Source organism: Equus asinus, chromosome 12 (genome assembly GCF_041296235.1).
Source record: "Equus asinus isolate D_3611 breed Donkey chromosome 12, EquAss-T2T_v2, whole genome shotgun sequence".
NCBI classification, from domain to species: Eukaryota; Metazoa; Chordata; class Mammalia; order Perissodactyla; family Equidae; genus Equus; species Equus asinus.
Genome location: NC_091801.1, coordinates 47,042,009 through 47,056,761, shown reverse-complemented (window position 1 = coordinate 47,056,761; position 14,753 = coordinate 47,042,009). Strand labels below are relative to the sequence as shown.

Here is a 14,753-nt window from a genome sequence, read left to right as displayed (position 1 = left end):
AAAGGGTTTTATAGAGCCCACTCTGTGTTCCTGTGTGATGTTAGATAGTTTTTTTATTTTTCTCCAATTAGCATTTGTAGATGTTAATATTTTGTAGGGTTTTTTTGTAATTTCAAACACACTTTTATCATATATTATTTCATTTTATCTTTTAAAAAAATGAGATTGGTCATATATATATTATTATCCCATTTTGCAGTTGAGTGAAATTAGGTTAGGAGAGAAGTGATTTACCAGAGTTCACAAAGCTGATGAGGAACCAAGAATAAAACTAGGTTTTTTACTTTGAAGCTCCCATGCTCCTTCAATACTCTATGCTCACTTTTCAATCAAATATTTATTAGTACTTCTAAAATAAACAACACTGGCTTATCAGAGTTATACAATTGCCTCTCTGCGATGATAGCCATCTGCCGTTCCTTCACCTTCTGCAAGCTTCTTATGAGTGTTGGGCTAGTGAACTGCCTTTAATTAGCTGTCAATGGGACAGTGATTATTTTTTCTTTGCTTTTGTCTTCCGATCCTCACTTACAGGCTGGTTTCCATTTTTGATGGCTAGGGGACCGCCGACTACACCACAACTTACCAGTTTTTAGTAGTTTTTAAGACTTTGCTACAGTCATTTTGGTTACTTTCTGCCACTTTTGTGATCTCTTTCTTCACTGTTTTTCTCTCCTTCACTGAGCTCCAGCCACATTGATCTTCTTTCAGATATTTAATTTTTTTCAACATACCAAAGACCTTTCCTTATTCCCTCTGCTTGAAACATTCTTCTTCTTGGGAACTCATTGAATGACTAGGCTCTTCTCATCTTTTGGGCCTCAGCTTTAAATATTATATACCCTAAAACTTAGCAGCTCAAAACAACACACATTTATTATTTCATGGTATCTGTAGATAAGTATTTCTGGAATGACTTAGTTTGATGATTCTGGCTCAAGGTCTCTCATCAGATTACAGTCTAATTGTTGGTCAGAGCTGTAGTCATCTGAAGACTTGAGAAGGACTGGAGTTCCAAGATAGCCCGCTCATATGGCTGTTGGCAGCCTGCCCTCAGTTCCTTGCCATGTGGGCCTCTTTGTAGGGCTATTTGAGGTCTTCACACCATGGCAACTGGCTTCTCTCAGAGTGAGTGGTCCTAGAGAGCGAGTAAGGAGGAAATCTCAATGCCTTTTATTACACAGTCTCAGGAGTTGCACACTGTCACTTTGCCACATTCTATTTGTTAAAAGAAGTTGTTGGTCATGGAAAATGGTGGAGTAGGGAGCTCTAAGAATCAGTGCCTCCATAGAAGCAACCGTTAAGTTGGCAAAAACTGACAAATTAACTCTTTGAGAATACTGGAATCTAATAAAAAATTTACAGCAACCAGAAGAGTGCTTAATGAAGAAAGAGGCTGCTAAATTTTGGTAAGAAAGTGTTGTGGCATTTTTGCTTACATGCCTGCCATCCCCAATTTTCTAGTTCAGCAGCAGCCACGGGAACAAAGGTGGAGGTTGGGGGCAGGGGAGAGGAATAAGAGCCTTGTTCTTAAAAAATCATGCTTTTGCATTTTGAGCTATATGACAGTTCTCTGAGGGACCAGCACAGAGACTTACCTTTATTTTGGTCTCCTTGAGCTGGAGCAGCTTCCTGGATGGTGTCTGTCAAAAACATCTAAATCTTCTAGAGCTAATAAACAAGTCCAGTAAAGTTGTAGGATGCAAGATAAACACACAAAAATCAATTATGTTTTTATGCACCAGCAGTGAACAATGCACAAAGAAAATTAAGAAAATGATTCCATTTACAGTACCATCCAAAAGAATGAAATGCCTAAGAATAAATTTAGCCAAGGAGGTAGAAGGCTTGTACAGTAGAAAGTACAAAAATTGCTGAAAGAAATGAAAGAATACCTAAATCACTGGAAGAACATCCTGTGTTAGTGGATTGGAAGACTTATTATTGTTAAGATGGCAACACTCCTCTAAGTGACTCACAGATTCATCCAATTCTTATCAAAATTCCAAAATGGTCTTTTTTGCAAAATCCTCAAATTCACATGGACCAAGGAGCCCCAAATCGCTAAAACAATATTGGAAAAGAAGAACAAAGTTGGAGGATTCACTTCCCAATTTCACAACTTAATACAAAGCTACACAAACCAAATCATTGTGGTCCTGACATACAGACCAATGGAATAGAACTGAGAGTCCAGAAATAAACCCATACATCTCTGGCCAGTTGATTTTCAACAAAGGTCTGGAGACCATTCAAGGGAAAAGAACAAGTCTCTTTCACAGATGGTGGTGGGACAACTGGATAGTCTCATGTAAAAGAGTAATGTTGGACCCCTATCTCTCATCATATGTGATGACCTTTTAATATAAGGTCTGATTGGATGAATCAATGACCTAAATATAAGAGCTAAAACATTAAAACTCTTAGAAGGAAACATAGAGGTTGTCTTCATGACTTAGAATCTGGCAATGGATCCTTAGATATGACACCAAAGCATGAGTAACAAAAGGAAAAATAGAAAAATTGAGCTTCATCAAAATTAAAAACTCTAAACATTAAAGGATATTATCAAGAAGTGAAAAGACAGCCTATAGAATGGGAGAACAAATTATATTATTAGCAAATCATATATCTGATAAGGGTCTAGTATCCAAAATACACAAAGAACTTTGACAACTCAGCCACAAAAAGACCAACATCTAATTGAAAAATGAGCAAAGGATTTGAATAGACATTTCTCCAAAGGTATACAAATGGCCAAGAGGCACATGAAATGATGCTCAACATCATTAGTCATTAGGTAAATATAAATCAAAACCACAATGAGATACCACTTCACACCCACTAGGTATAGTATGATAAAACAAACCAAAAAACCCGGAAAATAACAAATGTTGGCAAGGATATGGAGAATTTGGAGCTCTCATACACTGCTGATAGGAATGTAAAATGGTGCAGCTCCTGTGGAAAACAGTTTGGTAGTTTCTTAAAAAGTCAAACATAGAATTATCATGTGATCTGATAATTCCACTTCTAGGTATATACACCGAAAAGAATTGAAAACAGGTACTCAAACAAATACTTGGTGGCATAAAGGCGATGGTTGCACAGCATTGTAAAGGTACTAAATGTCACCGATACACTTTAAATAGCTAATTTTGTGTTATTTAAAGTTAACCTCAATTGAAAAATAAAAACAATTCACTAAGTCTGCCCCACACTCAAACAAAGGGGAATTAGGATCACCTTTTGAGGGTAGAATTGTCAAAGAATTTATGGACATGTTTTAAAACTAACACAGACTGTCCTATAGCTGCAAATTGTTTGCATTTCTGGCCCATGCAAAATACACTCACTACCTCTTCAGAACTGTCTCTTCTTTGTACCAAGTTTTATGCCTTTACAACATTAGCTTGAAGTCCAGTATTTCATCTTCTAAATCATATACAGATAGAGATGAGAGTCCTTGAGTCCAGTTACTCTCAATCTGAAGGCCTGTGAACTAAAGAAATAAGTTATCTTCCCCCCAAATACCCAATATACAATGGTGGATCAGGTATAAGATTATCACTATTAACAGTTCTGTTCAGAAAGAGGGAAGACAGAAGGCACAACAGTCATGAGTCCAGGGCAATTTTGGACTCTAACCAAGAAAGTGTTAAAAGTTCCTGGATTAGCTCAGTTTTGTTCCTGCCCTGAGGTAATTCTCCGTGACTCTTTGCTATGTCCTCTGAGTTCTTGCTTCTGCCCTCTGAATCATTCTTCCTTTTTCATGGAAGATAGCCTACATTTTGAGCAAAGTCATTTTCTCAGCCTGCTTCCTACCTGTAGAAGTTTCGGTCCTCTTCATTTCTTGCTGTCTCTGTCCTACTCAGACAATGCTGGTGCTGCTTCTGCCAAAAACTTTGTGGATCTCCTATAAATCCTATTGACACCATTAGAACAGGCTATATCCATTAAGTTTTGTTGAGATAATTACTTTTCTACTTTGACCTCCTGCTGAGACACTTTGGGACAATGCCCTTAAGCTTCTTAAAAGCCCTATTATTTGCCTTGGCTCTTTCTGGAGTCTTAAGAAATGATTTTACAGCCACCTCTGCAGCTTGATTTTTAGACCATGCTTTCCTGAATATCTTTTGCTATTGATGTTTGCTTGCAAGAATTTTCATAATTATACATAGCATCATTTGTTGTCTGTAGAGGCTAGGAATTTACAAAATCATTAAGTCCTGGTTCCCTTTTTGTTTAATTGCCCTTTCTTAAGCGCATCTTTCTCTCTTTGCATTTTGTTACAAGCAGCAAGAAGAAACCAGGCAGCGTCTTAAATACTCTACTTAGAAATCTCCTTAGCTAGGCTACCCAGTTCATTAGGTAAATTTTTTACTTTCCCTGTTACCTTCCTGGTTACTGCAGACAACAGTGTTCTAAATTTTCTGCCATTACATAATAAGAATATCCTTTCTTCCAGCTTTCCAACATGTACCTTACCTTCCTGCAACCCCCTTAACGGCCATCAGGGTTTGTAACAATTTTTTCATGACTCTTCAGGCTGTTAATAACACTCTCCTTACAGTGCTTCCAGCTTCTGCCCACTGTTCCAAAGCCATTCCATTGTTTTAAGTATGTATTACTTAGTCCTGTCCACATTCAAAATGAGGGCAATTAGGTTCCACCTTTTTTTTTTTTTTCTGAGGAAAGTTAGCCCTGAGCTAACATCTTTGCCAGTCTTCCTCCACTTTATATGTGGGCTGCTGCCACAGCATGGCTGATGAATGGTGTAGGTCCACACCCGGGATCTAAACCTGTGAACCCAGGCTGCCAAAGCAGTGTGTGCCAAACTTAACCACTATGCCATGGGGCCGGCCCGCTGGTTCCACCTTTTGCGAGGAGGACTGTCAAAATATTGTAGACAAATTTAAAAATCACATCAAGTTTTTATAATTTCTTTTTTTCAAATAAGCATTTATTCTCTGGAACTAAGCTAGTGTTTCTGGGTAAAACTATCATGTTCTTTGTTGTTGTTTTTAATTAAAATTATAAGAAAAAAGGTCTTGGCAGAGTCACACTTTGAGCAATATTCACATGCTTTGCTTTAGATTATGTTCTAAGGCAGTAGCTTCCATCTTGAGGTCATTCTGTCAGTTGTTGTCCTGAATATAAAATAAATAAATGGGCCAGCCCCGCGGCCGAGTGGTTAAGTTCGCAGGCTCAAGGTTTCACTGATTCGGATCCTGGGCACGGACATGGCACCACTCCTCAAGACACACTGAGGTGGTGTCCCACATGCCACAACTAGAAGGACCCACAACTGAAATGTACAACTATGTACTGGGGGACTTTCAGAGAAAGAAAAAAAAAGATTGGCAACAGATGTTAGCTCAGGTGCCAATCTTAAAAAAAAATAATAATACAATAAGTAAATACACACACACACATAAGAACAGCGAGGTATGCAGAGTGGATCTGAAGTCCTCCTATAGTGAAAGTATAATTCTCCATTGCCATTCATTTTTAGCAAATTTTTTTTTTGCCACTGCATAGCCTGACCAGCAGTGTGTAGGTTCATGCTTGGGATCTGGACCTGTAAACCCTGGGCTGCCGAAGCAGAGCATATGAACTTAACCATGCCACTGGGCTGGCCCCATTTTTAGCAAATTTTTAAATCAAAATTCTTCTTCTCTCAAACATTTCTACACCTTGAAGTCTCAAAAATCTTGGGAGTTTGTCTTTATACTCTTCATTCCTTTGGGATCCGCTTGCAAATCAGCTTAAAATTGGACTAAATATACAGTTTTAAACAGCTAAATTCTCGTAGAGCCACATGTCTCTTGATGTTCAAGGCCAAATTGTATCATTAAAGTGATACTCTATTTTTCATATAAATCAAATATTTTCACAAAATTTGCATTAGTTTCTGACCAAGTCAACATAAAGTTTGGTATAGGTTATCTATATAAATTGCAAGTATATAGAACTTTTTCTTGTACTCCTTCAGATTATACTAATTTATCTGTAGCATTCAAGATGTAAGTATATGTTTTGTAATTTATTAATTATACAACAGATAGTATACATTGCCATATAGTTCTTAAGCTCTAATTAATGATTTTAGAAGGACTAGGTTTGATTATAAACCATTATGATCTAAATTAAAAAAATTTAAAAATAAATAAATAAATTGAATGCCAAAAAAACAAAAGAAAATGGTTTTCATTTAGTTGGTGTGACTTACTGAAATAATATACAAGCACTTGAATGAGCGTTTAAATAGTTAAACAGTAAAAGAGTTAGTGCTTGTTTTTTAAAAATAAAACAGGGCAGACACTCCACACATGTTACATTTGATGATTATTTAAAAGCAGAATGGATGGTATTAATAAATTGAACTTATAAGGTGTAGAATGCACTATTGACAAGTGGTCATTTTTAAAATAGATTAAAAGATTGATAAGGAGCTTACAAGAATTGTTTTGTCACTGGAGCTCAGGCATTTCCCACGGGGATCACTTAAGTAAAATGCAAGGAGTTGAATGGATGTAGAAGAATTTTATATTAAGTGAAATATTGAGCTAGAAGAAGTACCTTGATGTTAGGCTTGCATGAGACTTTTTCACTTTTATGCATGTATTAGGCCCTTTATTTTCACTTTGATCCAAAGAAAGCTGTCATTTATTTCATTAATTTAGTAATGACTTGAAATAGGTTTTGTCTGTTAATTGTCCTTAGACTATGTCTCAGAACTTCTGTCTGGAAAAGAAATGAGGACTTTCTGATTCTTTCTTTGCTTTGTTTGTATTTTTGGCAGATGGTTTATTTTATTTATTTTTATTTTTTTTACGTTATTTTATTGAGGTCACATTGATTTATAACATTGTGTAAATTTCAGGTGTACATCACTGTATTTTGGCTCCTGTGTAGACTGCCTTGTGTTCACCACTGACAGTCTAGTTTCCATCCATCCGCCATACTTATGCGCCCCTTTACCCCTTTCACCCTCCTCCCAGCCCCTCTCCCTGGTAACTACCAGTCTATTCTCCTTATCTATGTGTTTGTTTGTTTGTTTGTCTTTATGATCCACATTCTAAGCTTGTCGGGCTGTGGTCCTTAATGTCTGAGGGATGGCATATCCCCTCTTAATGATTCACTGGAGCAGTAATTTTCAGCCTGGGTATGGGGAGAAACACCAGGGTGCTTTGAAAAATTCACTCCCCTACAGATAGTGTTACAGCCTCCAGGTGAGCATTTCTCGGAACCTTCCTCCCTTCCCCCTGCCCCCATTTAATAAGGGAACTTCAAATCAGTCTACCTCGTGAGAACCTTTTGAAGTAGGTAAGGAACAGAAGAGTATCAGAATCAGCCCCAAGTCAGTCCAGAAGCCTCCAGTATACCTCGTTGGCTAAATAAGGGGGAGGATTTAAGAGCAGGAAAGGCTGCTTGGACTTAAGTCCTGATTCTATTCCCAAATAACTCTATGTCATGGGCAAGTTACTTAACTTCTCTGCTTCAATTTCACCATCTGTAGAAAGGGAATAGTTACAGACCATACCTCATAGAATTGTTATGGGAATAAAATTTTTCAAAAATATTTAAGTTCGTAGAACGGTGTATTCCATGTAGCTTTCTTTCTTTTTTTTTTAAGTTTAAAGATTGGCCCTGAGCTAACATCTGTTGCCAATCTTCTTTTTGTTATTTTTTTTCTTCTTTTCCCTAAAGCCTCCCAGTACATAGCTGTATATCCTAGTTGTAGGTCCTTCTAGTTCTGCTATGCAGGACGCTACCTCAGCATGGCTTGATGAGCAGTGCTAGGTCCTCACCCAGGATCTGAACAGGTGAAACCTCAGGAACAGGTTTCCTTGTTCTGCGGAAGCAGAGCACGTGAACTTAACCACTTGGCCACGGGGCCGGCCCTAGCTTTCATTTTTATTAATGCTCCTACTTGTACCACCACTACTGCTGTTAATTATAGCATTTTGGTCAGGGTTTTGATTTCTTTGGTGGTAGGTGTTGCCGCTGCTGGTTTTGCTACTCTAAGGGCCACCAAAATAACATCACTGATCAGACTCAACCAATATATATTTACAGTTCCTTTTGAAATATTTTAAAACAAATTTTAAATGACCAAATGTGTTTGGAAGAATTGGTAGAGATTTTTATAAACCTACCTTAAGCTTATAAAAAATATATTTGAAGAAAACCAATAATGAAAATTTCTTTTATTTGTTTTTGTTTCTTCTCAAAAAGTAAATTAGATTTAGTAAGGAACATTTATATTTGTAATAAAATTATTGATCACAAATTGAAATTCTTTAAAAGAATTATTTTTCATTTTTCCCATATAATTAACAATTCTAAAAAATCTCTACTCAGTGTTTACTTAGTTAGGACTACGTAAATATTATTTGGAGAGAAATATGATAATATGATTACAGGTTCTTTCTTTTTGTGATTTCTGGAACTAATAATTGTCTCAGTTTTTGTAACTTTTGTTTGTTGTTGTTGTTAATTATTCTATATACCTACCACTAATTTGGTCTCAAATACTATATTCCCACACTTTGCAGGAGCTGTAAGCTCCTCTGTGTATGTTCAAACACAGATCATTTATTAGTGTCGTCCTTTTTTCTTGACTTATTCTTTCTCTAGTCCTCTATCCTCCTCTAATCTGATCTGATTTCTTTCTAGAGTCTTGAGCAGCTGCCATTCTAAGACTTCCCTTCAACATCAACCTAAGAATTTCCTTTTCTTCTCTTCTGAATGGATCCTGTTTCCTGAATCTTGTCTTTCTTGTTTACTTCCTTGTTTTGATGGACCATATCTCCCAGTAGCTTCTAGGCATTAGCAGCTTTTTCGGACCTTGGGTATCCGACCATTTATTTATTCTATCTTTACCCTTGATTGATTGACTGCAAAATTTGGGGCATAAAATTCTCAGTTAGAAATAATGTTTCTTTAAAGTTTTGAGGGCCTTGCTCTGTTGCCTAACTCAGCAGTAATGGTAATGGGACAACAGATGACAATCTGATAGCTAATCCTTTGGATGTTTTATGGAAGTTTTTAGATCTGCACTTCTCCCTGTTGTTTAAAACTTTCATGGTAATGTGCCTTGGTATAGATCTTTTTCCATTTAGTGTGTGCAGTGTCTTTTTACCCGTTCAATTTGGAAATATCCTGAAGTTCTATGTAATTTATTTATTTTTTTGCTATTTATTAATAATTTTCTCTCTTTCTTTCTGAAACTCCTTTTATTAGATTGTTGGACTTCTCAGATGTATGTTTCAGTGGTCTCTTCTGTTCTTTTCTCTTTCTCTTTTTGTTCTTTCTTGGAGGTCTCCTCAAGTTTATCTTCTAACCCTTCTATATTTTTCCATATCAAATATTTACTTTCCAAGGTCTCCTCCTCTTCTTCATTACTATTACGTTACCAGTATCACTTTGTTTTCTTTTGCTCTGCGCCTTGTCTCTCTTTCCTGTATGTTTGTTTTCCTTTATGGTCTTTCTTCAAAGCTCTAGTGATTCTATTTGAGAGAAGCACTAAAATTGCCTACTGGAAACTCTATGTGTAAGAGTAGAATAGTTAACTTGTGAACCTTACTGTAAAAGTTGTTAGTATGCCCTGCCCTGGGGCCTGAATTTACTTGCTTCTTGTCGCTTCTCTCCTTGCAAGCTTGAGTTTTGGGTTTCTTTGGTCTGCAGAGTTAGCTACTACTTATATATTTATCTGCTTTCTAGCTTCCAAAATTTTTTTTCTAGCTTCCAACTTTTTTGACATTCTCCTGTTTGCTATTGTCTCCTCCCCCATGCTCTTTGTTTTTATGAGCTTGTCCTTTTCTGTGCCTTTTTTGTAATTTTGGAAGAGTTTTGGGAGGGTTAGGCATAAACCTGTGTGTTCAGTCCTCCATTTTAATGGAAACTCCTGTCATTTGTCATTTCTTGGGTGTTCTGAAATTATAATTTTAAATATTGAGTTTTTAATATGATATTTAATATATCTTTATAAATTTATGAAACACTATATGTTATAATAATTATAAACTCCTTGAATACTCATAAATTAGCACAATTCAAAGAAAAATTATAGTCTGTTCAATTCTGGCTTATTCTGGACAATTTGTAAATCAAAGTGATCCAAGAAGGGAAGGGAAAACTTCTAGAAGATAACATTACAAGAAATCAGGTCAATTTAAGGCAAGTCATACCAAATTAGTAGTTGATAAGAATAGAAGTAAATGGATATTTCTATTTTTCTGAACCACTGTGTCTTTTACAAAATAATTTTCTGTAGATGACAGAATAAAGGTACAGCCTTGGACCCTCAGCCCACTCCATGTGAGAACAATTGTAGAATAATGAGCCATTATCTTATTGATTCTGTGCTTGTCTTAACATCTGTATCTATGAATTCAAGATTGTTGCTTTGTAACATCTCCTTATTTTCATTCATAACTCATCTTGGTTACCTTTGACCCATGAAACTTGCTGGTTCTTTTTTGGAATTTGCTCCAATTTGGGAGGTACGTTTGGCCAATACCTGCTAGTTAATGGTGCTGGGGACTGGCTACTTGTTAGGATATAGCAGAAGGTTTTGGATGGATATTTTGATATCCTGGTTGTTTTCATTGAGATTTTCCCTCATTTTTTCCCTTCTTTTTGATTATTTCAAAGATGAATGGTTTTTTCAGCATGGTGGGATATCTGCACTGCCAAGTTTTACTTCTGCATTTATTTTTATCCCTGATGACCTGTGTTTTTTGACAGGCTTTATGGTAGCTATCTTTAGTCCCAACCCTGGATTGGTCCTTATGCAGTGACCTGGCTAATGTGATGACACAGAGCCAGTTTGGCCCTGAACCATTGAAAAATTTCATAAAGCTAAGTTTGAATTGGTGTAGATCAAATTCTTTCCCCCGTTTCAAAATTATAGAGCTGTGAAACTCACCATACTGAGTTGCTGCATTGTAAGAGATATAATTGATTTTCAGTGTTAATACTTTGAACTCATTGTGAATCCTGCTTTCCCATTCTGAGTGAGTATAATTTTTCAGAGAATTCATGGGTTACACCAGTATCAACTTGTAATTTTTCCTAATTTAATTTTCCTCTGCATAGTTCAACTTACTGCAGATGGAGAAAAACTTGTGGCCTAAAATTAAACCATTTCCATCAACGCACAGTGTGACTTTTGAAAAGGAAACAGTTTGTGATAGCCGTTTCAAGATATGTTGTTTTTAAAAATGTTAGTGCTGTCCACCTGTGTCCTGGGTGTCTATTATAAATAAACCTCTTTAAATATTTTTTATTCAAGAAAAGTATGGGACATGATTGCAAATAGTGCCCTATGAATTTGATTTTTATACCTATTATAGAAAATGCTTGTCTGATGAGAAAACATCTTGACAAATTGACATGTTTTGATAGGTGCTGAGGTAATTGGACAGATTTTTAAAATTAAACAAATTGCAAACGAGATTTCTGCAGCAGGTTAATCCCAATATCAAGATTTTTGTGTTAGTTTAAGCATTGCTAAACATGACGAAGATCTTCATTTTTTGGCATTTCTGAGCATGTGATCTAAATTTGATACTGAGATGGATCAAATGTATTACAAAATTAGAAAGAATCTGTTTTGTGGATATTAGTGGAAGATATTCCCAAATCTTTAGTGTGAGTTGATTAAACAGCTTAACTCTCTTTGTTCATGTTTACTGTAAATACCTGAATTGCCTATAGAAAATTCACTTTTTTAAAGAGTATCTACTAGCAGTGTTTCTCTTTCTATTAGATTCAACTTTAAAATACATTTTGTATTTTAACCAAGAGCATGCACAGTAGGATATAAAGCAAATCAACATGAATTGTTTCTGCCATATGAAAGTTTAAAAAATCCAATAAAGGATGCCATTTTAAAAATAGCATTTGCTTAGGTTAAACAACCAAATTAATTTTGAACAGTGAAAAAAAATACGGTATGCTTCACAGCATTTTTTTTTAAGCATGAACGTATTGAACTTTGCTAAATATTTTCTAAATATCTTATTCTGAAAAGAGATTCCAGCAAATTTTCTGGTTAAATAATAGAATGCAGAGTTCTGTTCTTGTGAGTACAAAAAATTATATACATGAATCTCTTAAAGTCTGTATACTTTAGTTAGTGCTAATGGGAAAATGATTCCTTAAGATTTGTGATATTTAATATAATATGTAGAATATTCAGCAAACGGCTAGGTCATTCACTCTCTTGGTACGTTTGAACTACCTGTCTACTTTTGGAGATAAAAAACCAAACCAGCAATGCTTGGTTTTTACTTTGAGAAATATCTGATTTAATTGATATAAGCTGAGGCCCAGGCAGCAAAATTTTTAAAAAAACTCCCTAGCTAGTTCTAATGTGGATCTTATATTAGCACACATTTGTCACAATTAGTGAACCAATATTGATAAATATTTTACATTGAAGCCCATACTCCATCCAGATTTACTTAGTTTTTACCTAGTGTCCTTTTTCTATTCCGAGATCCGTCCGGGACACCACATTACATTTAGTCATCGTGTCTCCTTAGACTCCTCTTAATATCACAGTTTCTCAGATTGTCCTTGTTTTTGATGACTTTGAGAGCATTGAGGAATGCTGGTTAGGTATTTTGTAGAATGTCTCTCAACTGGGATTTATTTGATGCTTTTTCTTATGATGACACTGGGGTTATTGGTTTTTGGGAGGAAGACCACAGAGGTAAAGGCTAGTCTCACATTATATCAAGAGTACTAAAGGAAAAACTCGTTTCCTCTACGCTCAACAGTTCTGACACCAAATGTGTGTGGATTTTTCACACCAAAAAAATTCTGCAGTTCCCTGAGGACACCAACTAAGTGTCCTACAATTTAATTCATTTTGACACTAACTACCCGAGTTAGTGCAGACCCCTCAGGGGTGGGCCCACATGACTGCCCCACATTTCAGACACCCATTGCAAGTCCAGTCATTTATATCAGTGTTGACTCATGGTTATTTAGTTTGCACTTTGGGTAATAATCTAGTACTACTTTATTTATTTTGTTGCTCAAATTGTTCCAGCTTTGGCCGTTGGGAGCCTCTTTTAGTTGGCATCTTTGCTCCTTTGACATACCCCATCATTAAGGTTTTTTGTTGGGTTTTTTTTGAGTACTTCTTTACTCTCTGACACTGTAAGATACTCCAGGCTCATTTTTTATATTTCTTGCCACAGTCTTAGAATACTAGGAGCCTGGTTCCTTTAATTGACAAATAGTATATGAAACCAAGATCTGGACTCTAGGTGTACTTATGGCTACTGTGGGGTATTGTCACTTATAGACCCTCTCAGCTGACAAAGCAAATGTGTGTATACTAAGTTGTTTATACACACATATATATAACTATATATTGTATGTATGGATGTGTATGAATTTATATATGTATCTTCATCTATATCTAAATTAAGCTAAACATGAGTTCATACTGATATCTCTGACTCTAATCTATTACCACGTGGATCATTCTATCTGCCTCCCATTGCTTGTTTATAACCCACCACTGCAATGGTGAGAAACGTGCCTCCCGCTATCCAACACCCACTTACTAAATGTTTCAGTTCCTGTATACATGTATAGTAGTTTTAGAATTGTTAACCCATATCCCCATGGGAAACAACTTCATCAGCTAGAGCACAGTGCTAATGTGCAGTTCCTTTTGTTTTCTGTCTTCAAACTCTACTCACTTCCAGGGTTATTTAGGTTAGCATCTTTTCTCCCCTCCTCCTTCAGTGAAGTTCTTTCATACATTTATAATACAGTTAGATTTTTTGTGTGTGTCACAGTCTGCATTGCATCCTGGAATCTCCTGACCTCCTAAATGCTTCTTTAAAATTTGTGTCCTTTAAGGTTCACTCTTTATGGTGTAAAGTTCTGTGGGTTTTGACAAATGCATGGTGTCATATACCCACCATTGCAGTATCATAAAGAATAATTTCGCTAGAAAGTTTCTGTGCTTTACCTGTTCAACTCTCCCTCTTTTCCTGAACCCTTTGTGGTTGCTTTTGTTTACCATCTGTAGTTTTGCCTTTTCCATAATGATGTGTAATTGGAATCATATAGTATGTAGCCTTTTCAGGCTGGCTTCTTTCACTTAACTATGCATTTAAGATTCATTCACGTCTTTTTGTGGCCCATCAGCTCATTTTTTCATTTAATACACTGAGTAGTATTTTATTGCATGAATTTTCCACAAGTTGTTTATCCATTCACCTACTGAAGGACATCTTGCTTACTTCTAGTTCTTGACAATTATGAATAAATCTGCTATATTCATTTGCATGCAAGCTTTTGTGTGGATGTAAGTTTTCAAATCAGTTAGGTAACTACCTAGGACTGTAATTGCTGTATTTTATGGTATGTTTAGTTTTGTAAGAAACTGCCAGACTGTTTCCCAGAGTTATACCATTTTGTATTCTCACCAACAATGAATGAGTTTCTGTTGCTAAATATTTTCACACACAGTTCATATTGTCAGCTTTTTTTTTCATTTGAGCCATTCTAATAAGTGTTTAATGGTATCTCATTCTTCGTTTAATTTGCAATTCCTAATGACAGGGATGTTGGGCATCTTTTTATATGCTTATTTGCCATTTATATATCTTCTTTGATGAGATAGTCTGGTCAATATTTTTCCCCATTTTTTAATTGTTTGTATTTTTTGTTTTCTTATTGTTGATTTTTAAGAGTTCTTTATGTATTTTGGATAC

General features: G+C 35.9%; 1 protein-coding gene across 1 annotated transcript in view; it reads left to right on the top strand.

The window, feature by feature from the left end:
- The window catches only part of STK3 (serine/threonine kinase 3), a 266,921-nt gene that overhangs the window by 166,106 nt on the left and 86,062 nt on the right, over positions 1-14,753 (top strand). The gene's annotated exons all lie outside the window — the stretch shown is intronic.